Source organism: Notamacropus eugenii, chromosome 3 (assembly GCF_028372415.1).
Source record: "Notamacropus eugenii isolate mMacEug1 chromosome 3, mMacEug1.pri_v2, whole genome shotgun sequence".
Taxonomy (NCBI): Eukaryota; Metazoa; Chordata; class Mammalia; order Diprotodontia; family Macropodidae; genus Notamacropus; species Notamacropus eugenii.
In genome coordinates, this window is record NC_092874.1 from 149,461,523 (window position 1) to 149,486,132 (window position 24,610).

The window sequence follows — 24,610 nt, forward strand, 5'->3', positions numbered from 1 at the left end:
TTTCCTAAGTGCTAGGGATACAAATACAAGCAAGAGAAAAAAAAAATCGTTATTTTCTTTAAGGAGCTGCCTCACAAGCTTTTAGTGAGGATCAAACTCTTAGCATAAGGCCTGGCACATAGTGCTACATAAAGGCTTATTCACTTTCTCCCCCTCCAATGTATTCTCCTATTGCTTCTAGAATAGTTTTTCTTATACATAGATCTGGCCATCACTCCTGTGCTTGGAAATCTCCAGTGGCTCCTGGCTGCCTACCGTACAAACTCCTTAGCCTAGCATTCAGGGCCTTTCTTACTCTGTTACCAATCTGCTTTTACAGCCTTATCTGTAAAATGGCCATAACACATTATTTACTTTGCCAGAAGATTTGTAAACCATGAAAGTGCTCTATCCATATGAAATGTTTTTACTACATGCAAAGTACAGAAATACATTCTGGTGGTACAAAAAAAGGCAGCCTCTGCCCCTCTGGCACTTAGATTAAAAAGAACAGTAATGCTACAAATTTAAAATAGCCTAAATAACGAGTGTTAAGAGAAATTCAGAATGAGGGAGATTACTCAGGTTGGAGTGATTTGAAAAAGGGTTGCGGGGACAGAGTTAAGACTTGAACTAGACCTTGAACAGAAAGTAGGATACAGATCAATAGAAGCACAAGTGGTCTTCAGTCGGAAAAGAAGAGGGAGCAAAGATTTGGAGCAACAGTGGCATGTGTCAGGATGATGTTTAGCTGGAATGAGGATAGGTTCACACAGTAGAGGACTTTATAAGGAGTCTGGATTTGATTTTGTAGGAAAAGGTGAATCGTCCAAATTTGTGAACAAGGTGATGACAGGCATAGCTGTGTTTTAGGCACTGAATTTGTCAATCTTATCACCAGTTTAGCCACAGGGCGATGAATTTTTCTGCTGCAACAGATCTTGAAAACCATCTGTTAAATTTATTCATCATTTCTGGACTTCAAAACTATACCTCAGTTGCTAGAACTTCTCAACACCTGGGGCTTCCTAACCCTGGAATATTCCTCCTTTAGACTAGTCCCCTTCTCCCAATGGTAAGTTTACTACTAGAGCCTCCATTTTGTGGAGAGACCCAAGCCAGCCAGGCTTCATTCCCCACTTCCCCTGCTCTGACTTTTTTTTAGACTGACCTTCATTCCTCTCTCCTCTCCTCCCCTTCTTTTGGTTGTCTTTCCCCTTTCGGATATAAGCTCCTTAAGGGCAATAACTATATTTGCTTGTATTTGTAACCCTAGCTCTTAGGAAAGTGCCTGGCATGTAATAAGTATTTAATAAATGCACATTTCCTTCCTTATCAAACATGGATTACCTCTCTACTACATGCATGGCAGTATGGTAAGTGATAATAGGCACAAACCTATGAAATGAGACAGTTCCTGTTCTCAAATACCTTACTTTCCAGGGGGGCAAAGTTTGAGGTAGTGCTACAGGGAATGGACACAGATCATTATAATACAAGGTAGGAAGTAAAGGAGAGATCTAGACAAAATAAGAAAATTTGAAGTGAAAGGAAAAATGTTCAGCTTGAGGAAATGTGGGAAAACTAAACAGAAGAGGTAGAGCTATCTGCGTCGAGCCTTGAATGAGGTTAAAGGAGTCTGAAAGACTGAGATGAAGATGTACATGCAGTCCAGTCAATGGCACAGGCCAATACTAATGTTTTGGTATGTAAGATAGCATGTCAAATTCAGGACCATACCTAGTGGTCCAGTTGGCTGGATTGTAATAGATGGAGTAATATGAGTTAAAAGTGGAAACACTGGTTGGAACCAGGTTGTGGAATACCTTAGTACTCCACAGTACAGGCCAAGGGGTATTTCATTGTTACTTGAGAGCAGGAATTCTTAATTTAGGGTCCAAAGTTACACCTCCCCCACAAGGGCACTGTGGATAGGTTGCAAGTAATTGAAGTTGGATGGGAAAATAATTCAATCTTTATTTTTACTAACCTTTGGTTTCATTTGTAAGCCTGTATATTTTATTCTGTGCATTTGAAAGCATTGCTCTGGGGCAGGGTCCATAGGCTTTACCAGGCTGCCACAGTGATCCACAATACAAAAAAAGGTTAAGAAATCTATTGTACAATGAGTCACTAAAGATTGTTGAGGATGGCAGTGTCATGGCTCAGATCTGTGACCCAAAGGAGCAGGCCCTCAGAGGAAAGCCTGCCTTATCCAAGTGCATAGTGCATCTCAAGGTGTGGTCTAACTTAGGTGTGCTTCTTCCCCCCATAGTATCTTTAGCTGACCCTCCTCTGGTGTTGTGTATGGCTTCAGTCTAGCTCCTGGAAACCTATCCTCCTAGTACTTACTGACCCAAACACCTGCCCTGAACTGTCCATTGATTCCATCTGTTATTTACAGAGAATTCCATTACCAACCCCACCCTCCATTATCATAGGCTATAGAAGTTGAAAACTCCAGTTAATTGGCAATTTCCCAGTCCTACGGATTAAAAATATAAACAAGTCAATCAACCTTCTACCCCTTTCCATTTCATTCAGAGTTAGAACTATTTGCTGAAGCAAAAACTCCTCCACTGCTATGTCTCTCCATACTTTTTTGTCTTGCTCTATTTCAACCCCACCTCTGTAAATCATTTCTTTGCCAGTCATTGAACTATCTGCAAGTACTAGAGTCATGTCTTTTGAAGATCCCAAAAAGAAAGTTCTTGTTACTATCAATGATTCAACATCAAAAAACTGATATTTTATTAGTGGAAATGATATTAAAATAAAAGGAATTGGGACAGCTAGGTGGTGCAGTGGATAGAGAACCAGCTCAGAAGTCAGGAGGACCCTGAGTTCAAATCTAACCTCAGATACTTATTAGCTATGTGACCCTGGGTAAGTCACTTAACCCCAATTGCCACAAGAAATAAATGAATGGATAGATAAGTGGATGTAGGCATTATCCTCTGCTTTGTTGTTGTACCCCTTAGGGACCAGGGGATCTTCCTATCTGATTTGCTGGTGAAATTCCACGTGTGGTGTCTTCATCCATTAGAATGTGAACTCCTTGAAAGTGGTAGCTATCTTTTCTATTTGTATCCCCAGGGATACAGTGCTTTTCACAAAATAAATTCTATAAAAATGCTTCATTCCTTTATGGAATCACATATCCACTGTAAAAAGTCATTCTAATGGGGGATACAATAAGAAAACAATTGTACATTCAAGATTTTTTAAAAAACAATTTAAATAAAAGAGTCTCAAGAGGAAAAGCTTTGGGAATGGAAAGGAGAAGGACAAGAAAGGCCTGCTGCAATAAGTGGAATTTGAGCTGTCTTAAAGGAAATCAGGAAAGCTAGGAGTCAGAATTGAGGAGGGAGGGCATTCTAGGCATGAGAAATGGTACAAAGGCACAGTGTCAGGAGATAAGAGTGTTGAGTTCAAGGAAGAGCAAGATGAACATAGTTGGACTGAAGAGTGTGGAGGAGATTCACATATAAGACAATTGGAAAGACAGGGACCGGTAAAAGTACATAAATCCTAGACGTGGAACAAATTGAGAGGCAGTATGGTGTCAGATTCAAATAGAAATGGATCCTGGCCACATATTGACTTAGAAAACCACAAATTAACATTTTCTATGTTGTAGTCTATTTTTACTTTGTTAAACATTTCATAATTACATTTTAATCTGGTTCTAGCAGGCACTTTGCAGGCTGAATTTGATCCTTCTGGAGTAGTAGATAAAGAGTCAGTCTTAGAATCAGGAAGACCTGATTTCAAATCCTGCCTCTGATACGTACTGGCTGTGTGACCCTGGGTAAGCCCCTCTCAGTGCCCCCAAGCAACTCATTACAGCTAGAAATTGCGGGCAAATGTGCATTGATAAAGGAAGTTTCCATACTGGGAATTCCCTATGCCAATGAAATCCTAGTAAAAGGTGGTTTTACTATACGTCTAATAAAAAAAAATTCAGTTGCGTACAAACTACACATTACATCCTCTCCATCATTAAGGATTGTCATGCCTATGTGTGTAACCTCCCATTACTCATGAAGCACTTTAAATCAGCTGTATCAATTGCTGAATAGTCCACTTCTGTGACATGCTTTCAGTTTTTCATTCTTGGTATCAAGAAATCACTGGTCTGAAGTCCTACTCCTGATTGTGGGAATGGCCTGCCCTAGGCTATGTCACAAGGAGACTGGTAAAGGCAGAAATCTAGTAGAGGTAACAATGAAAAGTGTCAGGAGTGAAATTTAACAAAAGGGTAAACTGAGGCAGTTCACACCAATTCTCATTTATTAACAGGGCCATACAGCCTGATAAAGGGTAGGTGTCAGGATAGAACTCCTGAGAAACAAAGTTCTGGGCACAATCGATATAGTAGCCAGGCTAGTAGTAACGAATACATTGGGACTTTGGTCTCTTTCAGTAACCAAAGACCAGGAGTGAGGGTCAACAGGGCATTTTAAACCTAGTTTGAGTCCTCAGCTCCTCCTATTACTTCATTTTGGGGGAGCTTATCAAACATAGAAAGTGCTAAGGTCAACCACTGCAACCCAGCCATAGCCAGTCATCTTGACTTTTGTCTTGCCACTATCCTTAGGTGACTGGAAGAAAGAGTGAGATTGATGACTTTGTACAACTCTGCCTCACGTAAATCCAGTTCACCCCATGATGGACTTTGGTCCTCTCCAAAAACAAAGGACAAACAACTATATCATGGTGCCCCACCCCCTCAAGTGCTAGGATTAGTTTGCTGCTGGGGAAAGTGGGCTGGCCTTCAGATGGAGCTGATTACACCCTGTCTAACACTTAAGAAATACTAGTTGCTTTATGAGACCCAGGTGCCTCTAGCATTCTTGGCTAAAAAAACAAAAACCATTTCAATCAGGTTCCCCATAGGTTTGATCTCTCCCTCACTTTGAGAAAGGAAAAATAAGGGCAAGAGACATCCCCTCAGGAGGGTCTTTTGGGGCTGGTTCTCTCTGCTTATGGGATAAACAAAAGGGTGTGTGTTGAGGGGGGGAGATCCCCACTTGGGAGGGGTCCAGACCAAGCTGGTTAAAGAGAAATTGCCTTAGGAACTGGGAGTGATTCCATTACTAATTCACACCCTTCAGAAGTTGCCTGCCCTTCAGAAGTGAGGTCTCCGTACAAAAAATGAAATTTAAAAATCAAGGAACCGGACCAACTAAAGGAGAGGAAAGGAGAATATCAGACAAGAAGAGGGAATTAGGGATGAGGGCAAGAGAACCAGTGGGAACAGAGCCACCTTAAACAAAAAGTAACTGAAGGAACATAATACCATGTCTACAGAAGAAAGAGAACTTAAAACTGAAAAACTTCTGCCCAAACAACATTAGTGCACCTAGGATAAGAAGGTGGGTGGTCAAATAGGAAAAGAATCTTTGTGTTAAATTTCTCTGATGAGGTCTTGGTATCTAAGACATATAAACAATTTTTATTTGTATATGTTATATGTTATGTATTACTTTTACCATATATTACATATTTATGCATAAATACATATTTTACACATGCATATATATAAATACAACTAATAGCCATTCCCCATTATATAAATAGTCAAAAGATATGAATAAACAGTTCTCAGAAGAATTCAAAATATTATCGTATTATTGTATTACAATCACATGAAAAAATGTTTTAAATCCATAGTAATAAGAGAAATGCAGGTCAAAATAACTTGGAGTCTAGGCACACTGATATGTTGTTGGTGGAGTTAATGGGACAACCATTTTGGAATTATGGAAATTTTGGAAATAAAATGATTAAAATGTCCATACTCTGAATTAGAGAGTCCATTACTGAGATTATGCCTCAAGGAAGCTAGAAAAAAAATAGTCCCCCTATATGCCAACCCATTATATTTGTAATGGTTTCAAAATGGAAACACAGTAGTTGCTCATCATTTGGGAAATGGCTAAACAAATGGTGGTACATAAATGTAACGTAAGATTACTGCGCTATAAGGGATGATGTGTATGATGAATAGAAGCATGGGGATATCTGTAAGAACTCATGCAGAGCCAAGAAAACAATGTAGACATTAACCATGATGTAAACTGGGAGGAAATGACACACTAAAATATCAAAAGTAAATATAATAAAATTACAAAGATCAAGTGAGATTCAAATGAAGAGATATGAGAAGACATCCCCAATCTGCCCTCTTCATCAAAATAGAAAGTCCACAAGTGTTCTATATTACATACATTTTTGGACTTTTTAAATTTACTATTTTTATCAGTTGTGCTGATTTTTGTCTCCTTTTGCTCTCTGAGAGGACAAGGGAGAAGAATACATGGAACACTAGGATGATGTAAGAAAAAGAAAATATCAATAAAAATTTATTTTTTATGAGATAATTCTCCCCATTCTTTCTCTCCTCCCTTCTTCCAAAACATCCCTCTTTCTTTCCTATTTTTTATATCCATCCCAACATAATCAACTTCCACACCCCTTTTATGTAAAATCCTTAAAATTTCCCTAATAACAATAAAGTTCGTAGAACTTGCCTGTATCATCTTCCCATATAGAAGTGTAAAGTGTTTAAACTTATTAAATATTTTGATTGCTCTTTCATGTTTACCTTTTTATGCTTCTCATGAATCTTGTATTTGAAAGTCAGACTTTGTCTTTTTATCAGGAATGCTTGGAAATCTTCTATATCATTAAATATTCATTTTTTTCCCCTGAAGACTATACCCAGTTTTGTTAAGTAGGTTATTCTTGGTTGTAATCTCAGCTCTTTTGCATTCTGCAATAGCATATCCTAAACCCTTTGCTCCTTTAAAATAGTAGCTACTAAATCTTGTGTGATCCTGACTATGCTTCCACAGTATTTGAATGGTTTCTTTCTGGTTGATTGAAATATTTTCTTTTTGTCCTGGGAGCTCTGAAATTTGGCTATAATATTTCTGGGAATTTTCATTTTGGAGTCTCTTTCAGGAAATGATCACTGAATTATTTCAATTTCTACTTTGCCATCTGATTCTAGGACATCAGGATACTGTTCCTTGATAATTTCTTGAAATATGATGTCTGTATTCTTTCTTTGATCATGCTTTCAGGTAGTACAATAATAAGAATTATAATTATTATTACAATAAGAATTCTCTTTCTGCAATCTATTTCCCAAGTCAATTGTTTTTCTAATCATATTTTATAATTTTCTTCTTTTTTTCTTCTTTTGACTTTGTTTATTGTTTCTTAACTGCCTCATGAAGTCATTAGATTCCACTTGCCCATTTCTAATTTTTAAGGAATTATTTTCTTCAATTAACTTTTGTACCTCTTACTTCATTTAGCCAATTCTGCTTTTTAAAATATTATTTTCTTCAGGTTTTTTGTGTCTCTTTTACCACACTGTTAATTGTCTTTTCATAATTTTCTTCTTTTGTTCTCATTTCTTTACCTAATTTTTTCTCTACCATTCTTATTTGATTTTTAAAATAATTTTTCAACTCTTCCAAGAATTCTTGATAGATTTGTGTCCAATTCTTATTTTTCTTTGAGACTTTTTTTGTAGTTCTTTTGACTTCATTGTCTTCTTCTGAGTATGGATTTTTATCTTCCCTGTAACACAATAGATTTTTGTGATCAGGTTCTTTTTTGTTGTTTGCTCATTCTTCCATTGTACTTCTTGATTTGGAACTTTATCTTAATGTTGATCTCTGTTCCCAGCATGGGGGAGAGGAGCACTGTCTCAAGCTTCAGTGTTTTTCACACTGCTCTTTTCAGAGCTGGTTCTGGGAATTTGGAAGTTTGCAATTCTTTTAAGGTGGTGTGATCTGTGGAGAAGTGTTCTTTGGTCTGTACTTTGGTTCTCAGGAAGGACCCCTGATCTCTTGGGATTGTAATCAATAGTACTCCTCAGAGTTCCTCCTCCCTTGTGACCAGAAATGATACTGTTCCTCAGAGTCTCTGATCCCTTATGATCAAAAGCAATGCTGTGCCTCAGAACTCCCATTCCTTCTTAACCAAAAGTGCTCCTCTCTATCATTGAACTATGACCCAGAAGTGGGTATGGAGTTGCCAAACAGCATCTGTTCCTGCATCCACAGGGGTCTCCTGTAATATCTTTCCAGCCAGTTGCCAGTTCCCCTTACTGTCTCTGGTCTGAGAACTCTCAAAGCTGCTACTGCTTCTGTTGCCCCCACCTAGTCCCACCACTGGCGTTTCATCGATGTGGGCTCTAGGCCAGCCTTCACATCCATGTCACAGATCTCTCTTTCCAATCTCCTAATTTATCTTGGACTGTAAGAATGTCTCACCTTGATTTGTTTGTTGGCTCTGACATTTCAGAATTTGATTTGTGGTGTTACTCTAAAGTTGTTTGGAGGATAACATTGGGAGAGCTCAGATGAGAGCTTCCTCTACTCCACATATTGACTCCATCCACAGAAGCCCAAAACTTATTTTTTTGAGCAAAAAAATATCTTGGAAAGTCTTGAAAACTCTAATCAATGGAGTGACCAACTAGGATTCTAGAGGACTGATAACGAAGCATGCTAACCATCTCTCAACAGAGAACTACTGTTCTCAAGGTGAAAAATAAGACATACTTTTTTTTAACATAGCCAATGTAGGAATTTGTTTTGCTTGCCTATTCATATTTGCCATAAAAGTCTTTTCATTTTTTCATTATGGGAGTAAGTTGGAAGTGAGGGGAAATAGATTATTGTTCATGAAAAAAAATGTTTTTTTTAAAAGCAGCTTACACATACAAGCAATTATTTTTTAATTTATTTTTGTTTAATGAACAAAATATTTTCCTTCTACCTCTCTTACCCTCCATGAAAAGAAAAGTAAAATGTAATACATAAACAAAAAACATTAAGACATCAAGAGAGGCATTGTCATATAGTTGATAGTGGCTTAAATTTAGGAGGTCCCACATATGAACACTGCCTATGATGCTTTCTATCAGAGACCATGGACCATGTCATATAACTTCTATGAGCTTCAATTTTTCGTCTGTAAACTGGGTACAATAGACATTTATTCTACTACCAAACAGAGTTTGGACTTATTATTTTGGGGTTTGGGTTTTGGTGCTGGTGAAAATACAGCGCTCTAAAAATGTGAGGTTTTTTTTTAATTATCCTAGTATCATAGATTATGAACTGAATCATCTTAAAGATTAGGAAATTAGAACCAGAATGATACACTCATTTGTCCAAGGTCACAAAGCTAGTAAATGGTAACGATACCTAGATTCTTTGACTCCAGTTTTAGGAATCTTTCTGCCACATTCCAGTAATTAGAATATTGTAAACTGCTCGATGGTAGCAAAAAGTTGTCTAATTCTAGACTCAGGAAAGTTTACTCTGCTAACAACTGACAGTAGTTCCAGATTTAAGCAGATACAATTTCATAGCCCATTTATGGGACAGAGCTTGCATTAACCTTATTAACTAATTCTCCTTCACAAAGAGTAGAGACTCTAGTCTCAAACCTTGTACTAAAAGAAATAACTCCTCTGCAACATGGTTCTGTATGTGAAATAAGGCTGAGAGAGTTATTACTGAGAGAGTTATCACTGAGTCTTCTTACTAACCAGAAAGTGAACTATTTTCCAAGGACAAACATATTAAATAATATCACATTCAAATAGTAATATTTTTACTCAGAGGTCAGACTCTGCAATGGTGGGAAAAATCACCCAAACTGTTCATTTCTAGCCTGTCAGTTGTCAGTTGAATGGTGTGACCTTGGACACAGAGTGTTAAAATTCCTGACACCCATTATGAATATATCATTTAGACCCAGAGGGTGGCATGTGTTGAAACATGTCAAGGGGGAGCAATATGAAGGAGGCAAAAGGCTATTCTTTTTATGTTATTGCATTTGGTTTTTTTGTTTGTTTTTAATCCTAATGGATTCCACACATGTAGGACCTGCAGCTTCATATACATGGATAACTCCAGGTGACTCCAGGTATGAGAACTCCTTTCCCCAATATAGATGGACAACCCATCTGTATAGTTTAATAGATAAGTCCTTGGGACTTGCTTGAAGCACATAAAAGTTAAGCAACTTGCTCAGCTAATAAATGATGGACATGGGAAAATCCAGGACTTTTTGACTGCAAGGACAACCCTCTTGGAGGATAGCTAGGTGGCACCATAGTGGATAGAATATCAGCCCTAGAGTCAGGAAAACTCCTCATCCTGAGTTCAAATCCAGCCTCAGGTATTTATTGCTATGTGACCCTGAGCAAGTCTCACTTCACCCTGTTTGTCTCCATTTCCTTATTTGTAAAATGAGCTAGAAAAGGAAATGGCAAACTACTCCAGTATCTTTGCCAAGAAAACTCTAAATGGGGTCACAACAAGCTGGACATGAATGAACAACAACAAAATTGAGAAGTATGAATAAAATTGTAACCATTGCTCAGAACTGAAGTTTAAATGGACCCAAATTAAATCTGGAGGGATTTTCAATAATTAAATACTCTTTTTGACTTGTGCCCCCTACTTCAGAGAGTCTCTTCTCTATGTACATTAGCTTCTGACTCATCAGAATTCTTCCTTAGAGGTATTGAATTGTATTCTTGTCAACAGGCTAACAATGCCCATTTAAGCATAGAATATTCAGGACAATAATTGATGGAGAAGTAACTAATATGCTAACCTTTTTAACAAAAGAATAGTTACCTGTGTCCCACCTTCAAGTGAATGCAATCTGTTACTCTGCTTAGTAAATAGATGATTATCATAACAAAAAAATTAAAATAATCCTATTAACAAATGGTAAACAATAATAGCCTGTATATTCAGTTGCAATCATGCTTTTAGGCAGTTCGATGCTTTTTCAGGGACTGTATTTTTTAACAGTGTGGATATGGACACTGGAAAATCTCTTGAGTCAAAATAATGAAAAATTTAAATCAAAGAAAACTCATAAAAACCAATAAAGTCCCAGGAGCCTTACTGTACTGGATGGATGATCCTGTGGCAAGAACAAATCCTATATTCCTGATTGCCACTCAGCTTCTTCTCCCCAAAATCAGGTATTGTTCCTGTGGTTTACAATAGTCACCAAATCACCCTTAGATCCCATTCATATCTACAGTTTACCTCTTCTAATAGCTATAAAAACAACTTTGGGAATTTTTTTTCTTCCTGGTTTTTCTTCCCAGGAATCTTTACTCCTGCAAACCCTCTGCTCCTCTTTTTTGCACATGTACCTCTGTCTATGACATTATGATAAAGCAAGTCCCTTTCCTAGCAGCATATAAGTCATCTTGCCGCCTTCCTTGGTCTCTCAAACAGGAGAGAAAGGAATTGAAAAAGAGAAATGGTTCAACTGATTGCTGCTTACAATTATATACACTATCTTATTTTATTTTAAAATTTATTCATTTAATTTTAGTTTTCAACATTCATTTCCACAAGATTTTGAATTCCAAATTTTCACCCCATCTCTCCCCTCTCCTCACCCCAAGACACTGTGCATTCTGATTACCCCTTCCCCCAATCTGCCCTCCCTTCTCTCACATCTCTTCCTTCCCTTACCACCATCTTCTCTCTTTTCTTGTAGGACAAGATAGATTCCTATACCCCATTACCTGTATATCTTATTTTCCAGTTCCATGTAAAAACAATTTTTAACATTCATTTATAAAACTTTGAGGTCCAACTTCTCTCCTTTCCTCGCTCCCCACCCATCCCCACTGAGAAGGCAGGCAATTCAATATAGGTTATACATGTGTAGTTATGCAAAAGACTTCCATAATAGTCATGTTGTGAAAGACTAACTATACTTCCCTCCATCCTATCCTTCTCCCAAAAGACAAGGTGTTTTCACCTTGTCCCTCCCCAAAAGTGTTTACTTCTAATTACTCCCTCTTTCCATTTGCCCTCCCTTCTTTTATTCCCCCCATACCCCACTTATCCCCATCTCCCCTAGTAGTGTAAGATAGTGTAAGATAGATTTTCATATCAAATTGAGTGTTCATGTTATTCCCTCCTTAAGCCAAATGTGATGAGAGTAAGCTTCACTTTTTCCCTCTCACCTTCCCCTTTTCCCCTCCATTGAAAAAACTTTTTCTTGCCTCTTTTATGAGATACTTTTCCCCATTCCATTTCTCCCTTTCTCCTCCCAATATGTTCCTCTCCCACTCCTTAATTTTATTTTTTTAGATATCATCCCTTTCTATTCAACTCACCCTTTGCCCTCTGTCTATATGTATATAATCCCTCCAACTACCCAAATACTGAGAAAAGTATCAAGTGTTACAAATATCATCTTTCCATGTAAACAGTTCAACTTTGGTAAGTCCCTTATGATTTCTCTTTTCTATTTACCTTTTCATGCTTCTCTTGGTTCTTGTGTTTGAAAGTCAAATTTTCTATCCAGTTTTGGTCTTTTCATCAAGAATGCTTGAAAGTCCTCTATTTCATTGAACAACCATTTTTTTCCCCTGAAGTATTATACTCACTTTTGCTTGGTAGGTGATTCTTGGTTTTAATCCTAGTTCCTTTGACTTGTAGAATATCATATTCCAAGCCCTTTGATCCCTTAATGTAGAAGCTGCTAGATCTTGGGTTATCCTGATTGTATTTCCACAATACTTGAATTGTTTCTTTCTGGCTGCTAGCAGTATTTTCTCCTTGACCTGGGAACTCTGGAATTTAGCTACAATATTCCTAGGAGTTTTTCTTTTTGGATCTCTTTTAAGAGGTGATTGGTGCATTCTTTCAATATTTGTGTGTGTGTGTGTGTGTGTGTGTGTGTATGTGTGTGTGTGTGTATAATATCTGGTCCTAGAATATCAGGGCAGTTTTCCTTGATAATTTCATGAAAGATGATGTCTAAGCTCTTTTTTTGATCATGACTTTCAGGTAGTCCCATAATTTTTAAATTGTCTCTCCTGGATCTATTTTCCAGGTCAGTTGTTTTTCCAATGAGATATTTCACATTATCTTCTATTTTTTCATTCTTTTGGTTTTGTTTTGTAATTTCTTGATTTCACATGAAGTCATTAGCGTCTATCTGCTTCATTCTAATTTTTAAAGAACTATTTTCTTCAGTGTGCTTTTGAACCTCCCTTTCCATTTGGCTAATTCTACTTTTTAAAGCATTCTTCTCCTCCTTAACTTTTTGAACCTCTTTTGCCATTTGAGTTAATCTATTTTTAAAGGTGTTATTTTCTTCAGCATTTTTTGGGGTCTCCTTTAGCAAGCTGTTGATTTGCTTTTCATGATTTTCTTGTATCTCTCTCATTTCTCTTCCCTATTTTTCCTCCACCTCTGTTACTTGATTTTCAAAATCCTTTTTGAGATCTTCCATGGTCTGAGACCATTGCATTTTTTTTTTGGAGGTTTTGGATGTAGAAGTCTTGACTTTTATGGCTTCCTCTGTGGTATGCTTTGTTCTTCTTCATTCAAAAAGATGGAAGAAAACCTCTTCACCAAGAAAATAACCTTCTATAGTCTTATTTTTTCCCCTTTTTTGGGCATTTTCCCAACCAGTTACTTGACTTTTGAGTCCTTTGTCAAGAGGAGCATATACTCTAGGGACCTGTAAGTTTTCAGTTCCTCCAAGGTGGCACAATCAAGGGAAACTCCTCTCCTGTGCTCTGGTCTTGGATCTGTGAGTAGGGTTCTCTCTCCACAACTGCCTCCAGCTCCACCAGGCCAGTGCTCCTCCTCCCCCCAGGGCCTCCACTCAGGGCTGAGATTCAGATCAGCCACTTGATTCCCTCAGGGTCTTTAGGCTGAGGGCTCCCAAAATGGATGCTACTGCATTGACTGCTACCACCCTGGGGCTAGGACTAGGGTCAGACCCTGAGCCCTTCTCACCCAAGTGAAAGAGTTTTCTCACTGACCTTTGAAGCTATTTTTGGTGTTTGTAGGTTGAGAAATCTAAGAACCACAGTTGCTACCCATGGTTCTATGCCCTGAATCCTGCTCCAGTCCTGTCTGTGCTGTACAATGTGGCCAAGTCTGGGCTTCACTCTGTGGACTGTACTGTGCTCTGAGCCTGATGCTATAGAACTTTCCTGTCAGCCTTCCAGGCTGTCTTGGGCTGGAAATCTCCTTCACTCTGTCATTTTGTGGCTTCTGCTGCTCTAGAATTTGTTTAGTGTCATTTTTTACAAGTATTTTATGGGCTAGGGGGGTAGAGCTAGAGCAGGTCCATCCTTCTACTCTGCCATCTTGGCTCTGTCCCCATATAGTATCATTACATGCAAAATACTGATCATACAATAATACTCCATTGTAGAATTTCACACAATGGTTCACATAGATAAGTCATATGTAAGTACACATACTACAGTATCACATATTATATTTTCATTCAGTCAACATTATGCGCAATTTATTATCTGAAATGAAACAAAATGCAATGAAAAGAATATTGATTTCAGAGTCAGAATATGGGTTCTAATCTTGGCTCTGACGTTTCTAATCAAATGTTGTACAGTTTAGCATATAGATTGCTGGCCTTGGAGTTACAAAGGCTACCATTACACACACACACACACACACACACACACACACACACACACATATACACTCACACTCACATGAGTGTGTGAGTGTATGTACATATATATATATAAAATCATTCTATACATCTATTTATCAGTTTTTTCTCTGGATGCAGATTGTGTCTTCTTTCATAGTTTGTTTGTAGTTAGATTGTGTATTAATAATAGTCAAAATGACTTAATTGCTCAAAGTTACATTTTTAAATTTATAGAATAAAACAAACATTTCCATAACATAGTACAATAAAAAAGATAATTGTACATGAAACGGCAAGTCTCCTATGCACAACTTGCTATTCCTTTCAAATATACAACAAAATTATCATGTAAATTTCTTTCTTTTTTTTCTTCTCTCTCCCCTTGCCTAAGAGATGGCTACCATTAGATACAAATAGGTGTGTGTGTGTGTGTGTGTGTGTGTGTAAAATTATTCAATACATACTTCTATTTATCAGTTCTTTCTCTGGATTCAGATAGTGTCTTTCTTCATATGCCCTTTATAGTTAATTTGGGTATTTATAATAGATAGAATAACTTATTTGCAAAGTTATTCTTAATATAATATTGCTGTTACTGCATACAGTGTTCTCTTGGTACTGCTCCTTTCATTCTTCATCCTTTCATGGAAGTCTTTCTGTGTTTTTTTTCTAAGATCATTGAGGTCATTATTTCTTATGCCACAGTATTTTTTCATCACAATCATATACCACAACTTGTTTAGCCATTCCGCAATTGATGGACATCCCTGCCATTTCTGGTTCCTTGCTACCTCAAAGAGAATTGCTATAAACATTTTAGAACAGATAGCTTCTTTTTCTTTTTCCCTAATCATCTTTGGAAATAGATATAATAGTGGTATTGCTGGATCAAAGGCTATAGGTAATTTAATAATTCTTTGGGCATAATCCCATTGTTCTCCAAAATGGTTGGATCATTTTACAATTCCACCCAGAATGAATTAGTGTCCTGATTTTTCCACATCCTCTCCAACATTTATCACTTCCCCCTTCTATCATTTTAGCCAATCTGGTTGGTATAAAATAACATCTGAAGGGTGTTTTCATCTGCATTTCTCTAATTAATAATGGTTTAGAGCATTTTCTTTAATATTGCTATAAATTGTTTTGATTTGTTCATTGAAAAACTGTTTGTTCATATTCTTTGACCATGAACAATTGGGAAATGAAAAAGTCCTTTATATATTTTAGTTTGAGACCTTTATCTGATAAACTGTCTATAAAAAATTTCCCCAATTTTCTACTTTCCTTCTAATTTTGGCTATTTTTTTATTTGTCCAAAACTTTTTTAATTTAATGTAATCAAAATTATCAAGTTTATACCTCACTCTCTGTCTCTTATTTATTCATAAATTGTGGGCCTATTCATAAGTCTAATAAATAATATGTTCCATGTTCTTCTGATTTTATTGTAAAATCTCTATTTATATCTACGTCATGTATCCATTTTGACCTTATGTTGGTAAATGGTGTGAGATATTGGTCCATGCCTGGTTTCTACCATACTGCTTTCCAGTTTTTTCAGCAATTTTTATCAAATAACAAATTCTTATCCCCAAATCTTAAGTCTTTACATTTGCCAAATACAAGGTTATTATGTATATTTGCTGCTATAAATTGTATATCTATCTACCCTATTCCATTGATCTACCTTTCTGTTTCTTAGCCAGTATCAGATAGTTTTTCTTTTTTTCTTTTTTCTTTTGTTTTCAGTGTTCTACAATCACTTTCATATATCTTAGATTTCTCCCCCCTCCCTCCCCCCTCCTCCCTACCTCCCCACTCCCTCTGTGAGATGGCATACAGTTTTCTATAAGTTCTACACATACATTCCTATTAAATACATTTTCACCTTAGTCATGTTGCATAGAAGAATTAAAATGAATGGGAGAAATCATAAAATAAACCAAAACATAATACAAAAGAAAATGATCTGCTTCATTCTCTGATCAAATTCCATAGGTCTTTTTCTGGATGTGGAAGGCATTTTGCCTTAACAGACCACTGGGAATTTTTTAAGTCCTTGCATTGCAATGAAGTACTAAGTCTACCAGAAAAATTCTTCACATACTGTGGTTGTTGCTGTGTACAAAGTTCTCCTGATTCTGTTCATTTCACTCAGCATCGGTTCATATAAGTCTTTCCAGGCCTCTCTGAAGTCTTCCTGTTCATCATTTCTTATAGCAAAATAGTATTCCATTACATTCATATACCACAATTTATTCAGCCATTATCCAATTGATGGGCATCCCCTTGATTTTCAGTTTTTGGCCACCACAAGGAGAGCTGCTATAAATATTTTTGTACATATGGGACTCTTTCCCATTTTTATGATCTCTTGGGGACACAGTCCTAGAAGCAGTATTGCTGGATCCAGTACCAGATAGTTTTGATAATCATGGCATTATAATACAGTTAAAGTCTAGTACTGCTAATCCTCTTTCTTTTACATTTTTTCATTATTTACTTTGATATTCTTGACTTTTTTTTCCAAGTGAATTTTATTATTTTTTTCTAATTCAGTGAAGCAATTTTTTGGTAATTTAATTGTACTGGATGGATTTACAAGTGAATACTATCAAATATTTAAAGATCAACTAACTTCAATATTATATAAATTATCTGGAATAATAGGTAAAGAAAGAATTCTACCAAACACCTTTTATGAAACAAATATAATATTGATACTTAAACCAGGAAGAGTAAAAACAGAAAAAAGAAAATTAGAGACCGATTTCATTCATGAATATGGGTGCAAAAATCCTAAATAAAATACTAGTTAAAAGATTGCAACCATATATTATAAAGATTAAACAGTAAATCAAGTGGGACTTATATCAGTAATGCAGAGATAGTTTAACATAAGGAAAACTATTAACATAATTGATTACATCAATAATAAAAGTTTTTTAAAAATCATATGATTATATCAGTAGATACAGAAAAAGCTTTTGATAAAGTTCAACAATAATTTCTATTTTAAAAAACTTGAAAGTATTGGTGTGAATGGTCAGATCTCAAATTAGGAAGACCTGAGTTCAAATCTAGCTTCAGATGACCCTGGGTGAGTGACTTACCTATTTTCCTCAGTTTCCTCATCTGCAAAATGGGGATAGTAATAAACATAATTCTTATGAGAGGTAGAGGTTGAGTATATTTCAGATAGGTCTCCAAAAGAAGAGAAAACTAGAATTAAGAGTCCAAAATAATAACTTCTACTCCAGGATTGTTGTGAGGATCAAATGAGATAATAATTACAAAGTGCTTCACATAATACCAGTCAATAAGTGCTATTACCTGGGGCAGCCAGGTGTTGCAGAGATAGAACACTAGGTCTTGAGTTGGGAAGACCTGAGTTCAAATCTGTCTTCAGATACTTATTAGCTATATAACCTTGGGCAAGTCACTTAACCCTGTTTGCCTCAGTTTCCTCATCTTCAAAATGATCTGGAGAAGGAAATGGCAAACCCCGCTAGAATCTTTGACAAGAGAACCCCAAATGGGGTTGAAGAGTTGGACACAACTAAAAATGACTCAACAACAATAATTGATTTATATTCTCTTTTAATTTTTTTGTGATTTAACTTCCTATGTTTAGATTACTTAACCATTTGATAATTATTATGATATAAGGCATGAGATGCTAGTCTAAACCTAATTTGTTTAAACAAAGGGCTTCAATAAAATGTGTTCTTATGTTATTGCTATTTTGAGTTTTGTTTTTGTTTTACTAAGATGTTAGGGGAACATGTTCTCCCTGAGAACTCTATCCTCCTCAAGTCTGTGTGGAACATAATGAGTGGGAATACTACCTTAGCCTGTATTCTGGTTGGACAAGAATGTTTGCAGGATGCCTAGTGATAGACTGAGTATAAATTCTTATGAGAAGTTGAGGATAAGTATATTTCATGTAGGTTGCCAAAAGAAAGAAGAGGAAACTAGAATTAGGAGTCCAAAAGCTGCCCTGAAGCTATAGCAATCCTCCCAGAGTTAAAGGAAGCTATCCCTCTTCCATTCCAGGAAACAATGACTGTAGGTATGGTCCCAGCTGAATTTCCTATCCTGAGAAGCCAAGGATTGCAAAACTTTAAAAGATTCACTTGGAGGGAGCTTCACAGATCTACTGTTGAGATGTAACACCTCCAGACTCTGAGGTTCTTGGGCTCAGAGCTGCCAAAGCATGCTGACATAAAAGTATGTAGAGTGTTTTTCCTGTTCTACTACAGTAAAATGACTAGCTAATAAACCAGTGTGCAATTGGAACCAAGAAGACTCAGAAACTACATTCCAGGGAAGTTTGGGAGATTGTAGTTTTTTAAATGACTAGTGTCATTGTTTTGAGGTAATATGATTACTTCTGGCAAATTAGGGAGTTGGATAAATGGCAAATCTGAATTAATTCTAGGAGCCTGCATGTGACAGTAGGCAACTATATGTGTGGGGTTTTTTCTACTTCTTTTTTGCTATTTTGTGAACTGACACAGCCCATAAACTTCTATCATCTGTCTTCATAAGATTTTTTTAAAAAAACAGTTTATATTCTAAACTGCTCTTATCCTTAATTGTCATATCTGTCCATTTAAAGATCAAGTGTGCTGGTTAATATGGTTTCTCAACCTTTTTGGTGTCCTTGATTTATTTCCGTTAAACTTAGGACATGGCAATTAAATGTAAGGTGAATTTTAGTGTAAGTAAGGTGGATTTTGGTGTGTGTAAAGTGAATTTTTGTTACTATCTCTTAGAGTTCCCTTTCCCAGGATCCATAGCCATAAGAATCTCCTGTTCCCAGGTCTTAGATATGAATTCCCACAGTTATGGTTCAAAACATCACCATGTTTGTGCAGCATTATGTAATGGTAAATAATATAAACACCCACTGCAGCTGCACAATGGGATACAGGGATGAGGTGATGTAAACTTGGGAGGCCATTGCTGGCAACATGCCTTCTTTGTCTGATGCCCTATAAAGCAGATAGTCACTGGTCAGTAAATGGAGAACCTGAGGGCTGAATGTACAAATGCTGTGTGTGCCTCAGCTGGTGCCCATTGAGGCTTGGGGGGAGTCATGGGGGGAACCTTAGGATTGAATGCACAAGTAGGGAATGCTGTGTGCGCCTTGATTGTCCTCTATCAAGGGTTGGGGGGAATATGTGTGACTCAAATGGCCCCATTGAGGCTTGAGGGGATTTAGGGGAAGCACAAAGGTTGCCTGTCTCGATTGACCCTATCGAGATGTAGGGATGGTTGCCCTCCCTTCTCACTGACCCCTGTGAGAAGGGTGACTAGGGAATGTTGTAAGAGTTTGTGCTCTCATTATCAACAATCCTCTTCTGAGAAAACTAGACTAGAATAAAGTAAGGTTATTAGCCCCTTCTTAGTGTCTTTCCTGTCTGACCAGATCAAGAGTGAACCTGTGCTAGCAGCCCTCAAGTGTGCTGTGTTTTGTCTGTCTTACAGTGATAATTTGTGTCCTTGTCTGTTTTTTATCCATTTCCCACTTTTCAGCAGGTTACGTTGGAATCATTTCAATTGCATGTCATATCTTCTCAGTTTTGTTCTTCTAATTTGAAACTGACTTTTATCTTTACAGTTGATGGTCTTACTACACAGGAAGATGGTTCAAAAATGACTGACATATAAATAACTAGTTGCTTTCTGACCATTAGAACAAAATCAGTTTTTATGGTGATACCACTTGGTACTTGCCATGTCTAGCACCTTCTTAATTTCTTCTTGAAGAAAGTATGCATGATCTATACATGAGATGCTTGAGATGCATAAGAGGCTTCTGAATAGTCTGTAAGTTTTTGGTTTTTCTGCATATTATTAACAAAATCCAAGAAAAAGAGATAGGAATAGAAATTCCATGTAAAGTAGCAATAAAATACCTTAAATATCTGAAATTTAATGTACTAGCACAGATATGAGACATACAAATACAATGCAATGACAAAACAGCTTTCATAGAAATAAACGAAAGAATTACATAACTGGAAAGAAATCAAATGTTCACATCTGGGCCACCCCACTGAAGTAAATAAATAATGCTGCTCAAATTACTCTGCAAATTTTGTGCCATACCAATCAAGTTCCCAAAGGAATATTGTTATGAAATTGGATAAATCAAGCAAATTTACTGGAAGAAATAAGAGGTCACCAATATCAAAGGATATGATGAAAAAAGTAGGTATAAGGGGGCTTAGCACTCCAGATCTTAGTGTATTAGAAAGCAATAATTATCGATGTAATAAGATATGTTATGTGTTATAGGTCATACATAAACATAAAGCATGTCTTTATGTCATTGTTAATGACAAACATGGATCTGTCTAGATGTGGTTCACAGGAAGGCTTCTCACAGGAAGGAGATAGAGTCTCCATCTAGTTTTTCCCTAATGGAGACTTTGATTCTTACTCAGGAGGGGAGAAGAAGATTGGAGGCATGAAGCTAGACACTGTGCTCTCCTCAGAGAAGGGATACTAGGCTAGAATTATATCTCCCTCTTCCCCTGAAAATATTTTTCTAGGTTAGGGAAATAATTTTTTATATTCATGCTTTGTTCTTGATCATTTTCCCTTAATGGCAAAGGAGTGGCCCTGACTCTATAGCCAAAGGCTTGATTTCCACTAAAAAGCCAGTTACACAAAGACCATATATCACAAAAAGGAAGGAAAGCCATCTATCCAAGCCTAAAGCAAGGAAAAGTCCGAGAAGTTACACAGATGAAAACATACTAGACAAAACACAAAGTGAGTAAGTTCTGCCACTGGGATCTACATATCCCAGCTCAAGAGAGAGAGAATTCTAGATCCCACCTGAGGGAAAATTCCCCAGTCTCCAGTATGGTTAGCTGGGGAAAGGGATATAAGAGCCATCTGAAAAGGAAATATGAAAAAAAAAATGCTCCAAATCACTAATCATTAGAGATCAAAATAATCACAACAGATCATATTAAGCTGATAAAAATCTGTTGGGCTGTGAATTGGTTCAACAATTCTGGAAAATAATCTGGAATTATTCGAGAAATGTTATTAATTATTCACTCACCTTTAACCAAAGATCTTACTACTAGGACTATATTCTAAGGAAATATTAAACTGCAAGTAATGACCCATGTACACAAAAATGCCCACACCTTCGGAAGGGGAAGGAATAAGTATTTATATACTACCTACTATGTTCCAGGCACTGTGATAAATGCTTTACAGAGTAGGTGCTGTTATTATCCATGTTTGACAGCTGAGAAAACGGAGATAATCTGAGGTTAAGTGACTTGCCTGGTATTACACAGCTAGTAAGGATCTGAAGCTAGATTTAAACTTATGTCTTTCTGATTCCCAGATTCAGTGTTCTGTTCACTGTACCATCTAGCTGCCCCAGACTTATTTGTATAATGGGGGCTTCCTTTGTGTATGCCCAGGTTACCTAAAATGAAATATGCCAGGGACCTGCTTCTGGGAGATAGTCCTATGTACCCCTACCACATGGGTGGGACCAGCCTTCTTCAACTGGGTCACCATGAACTGATCCTCCTTTTTATTCCATGGTTCCAAGATAAAGTCCTGTGGCTGTTTGTTTCTGTTTTGTTTGTCCTGTGTTTCTAGGTGCAGGTGGTGACCCTGCCCCTAGCCTCCCCCCACTCCACCTGAGACAGGGAGTTGGAGCTGTAACAGTTTTGGAGCCAGGAGTCCAAAGTGCGAAGTTGCGACCAGTCAGTCCATCAGGGAAGCCCTGAGAAGCCAGGATACCTGGGACTCAAGTTCAAGGGTGGTTCTGGATTTGAAACAGGAACTGTGCTGTATGGGAACTGAGATAAGAGGTGATAAACCTAATCTTCTCCCCATCTCTAGAGACTAAGATGGTATATATGTGGAAGGGAGGGGAATTATACCTCTCGGGAACTGTGGAGTAAATTTCATCCAGAAGAATATAATAAGCTTCTTGAGGGCAAGGACTGTTTAATTTGTGTTTTTGTATCCCCATTGCCTAGCACATAATAGATAATAAATACTTGTTTAATGATCAATTTGTTACAGCTTGGCAAGAGCTACAAGGTATACACATACATGGAACAGATACTATAATGGTACATGATTAAAAAGGTTCAGTCCTTAGAGCATATATACTGTGTGCTCTATCTAGTGTTAACCCACATGGAGGTTTGTTGAACCTCCTTCTGGAAATAGTAATGAAAAGACCCTTTTTCTCACTTCAGAGCATGGGCTTGTGACCTTTTGGCTTACCATGTTGTGAAGAAAAAGGCTTTTAATGGACTGCTGAGCTGAAAATGAGTATGTATACAAGATTTAACCAGAATAAAGCTTATAAGGAAGCCTCTGAATGAGGAAGAAGAAATTATGTGAGTCTTTGGACTGGGACAGAGCTAACAGCAGGTACTGCCCCCTTACAGCCCCTCTTGGGCCACCATGTGACCAGGAATATCATGCACCACTCTTTCTACTTGTCTACTGGTCCCTTGGTCCCGTTCTTAGGACAATGGTATCAGAGACAGAACAGACACGCTTACAAACTTGGGAACTTTAAAAGTTCAGAAAAATCAATAAAGATCCATCAACTGGTGTCAAGAGTACTTTTTAGGTCTTAGTCATTTGGAATTTGTCTTAGTAAGCTATGTGATAGGTTGGTCTAGATCTGATTTTTGCCATATTGCTTCCCAGTTTTCCCAGCAGCTTTTTTTTCCCACACAGATTCATTACTCCAGTAGCTGGGATGTTGGGTTTATCAAACACTATGGCACTGTTTGTTTCTGCATGTTGTATACCTAATCTTTTCCACTGATACATCTCTCAATATTTCGACTAGTATCGAATCATTTTGTTGATTTCTCCGTAGAAAAGTTTGAAATCTGGTACTGTTAGGTTACTTTTCCTCATTTTTTTCATTATACCATTTAAAATTCTTGGTTTGTTCTTCCAAATGTATTTCATTGTTAATTTTCTAACTTTATAAAATAATTCTTTAACAATTTTATTGGTTTGCTTCTGGATGTGATATGCCTGATGGACAAGTTGCTTTCTTGTTTGTGGTACAACTGTGCCGCGGGAACCTTGCCAATTCCCTGCTGGGCTGGGTCAAACAGGCTTCTCCTTGGAGCTTTCACAACAACTCTTTATATCAAGTTGCACTGATGAAGTTCTCATTTCTAAAATATACAGGAAACTGAGTCAAATCTATGAAAATAAGAACCTTTCCCCAATTGATAAGTGGTCAAATTACATGAATAGTCAATTTTCAGAGGAAGAAATCAATAGCCACATGAAAAAATACTCTAAGTTGTTAATAATTTTAAAACTACTCTGAGCTACCACTTCACACTCATCAGATGGGTTAAGATGACAAAAACAAAAATGACAGATGCTAGAGGGGATATAGGAGAGCAGTTACATAAAATGCACCATTGGTGAAACTGTGAACTTATGCTACCATTATGGAAAGCAATTTGAAATTATGTCCAAAAGGACCACCAATAGGCCTATACCCTAAAGAGATCAAAGAAAGAAGAAAAGGATCAATATGTACAAAAATATTTGTAGCAACTCTTTTTGTTTCTGCAAAGAATTGGAAAGTGAGGGGCTACTCATCAATTGGGGAATAGCTGAGCAGGTTATAGCATATGATTGTGATGGAAGACTGTTGCACTCTAAGAAATGATGAAGAGGATGGTTTGAGAAAAATCTATGAAGACCTGTATGAACTGATGAAAAGCAAAATGAGCAGAAGCAGGAAAACAATCCACACAGTTACAGCAATTTCATAAAGATAATTAACTCTCAAAGACATAAGGACTCTGACCAATACAATGACTAATCATCATTTCAAGGACTCACAGTGAACCTTTCTTCCTTTTTTTTTTTTAATATGGTTATTGCAAAAATTTGTTTTGCATGACTATGCTTTAAAAATAAATAAAAATAAAATACATAAAAGGGAAAAAAAGAGAAAAGTGTTTTGTTTTTAAAGAATTCAGGGTTCGTGCTATCCTTTGTGAATGCTAATTTTCTACCTGGAATGTACTACCTAATCCTCCTTGCTCTCCCTATTTCTATTTATCCAAATTTTTTAGGGAATGAA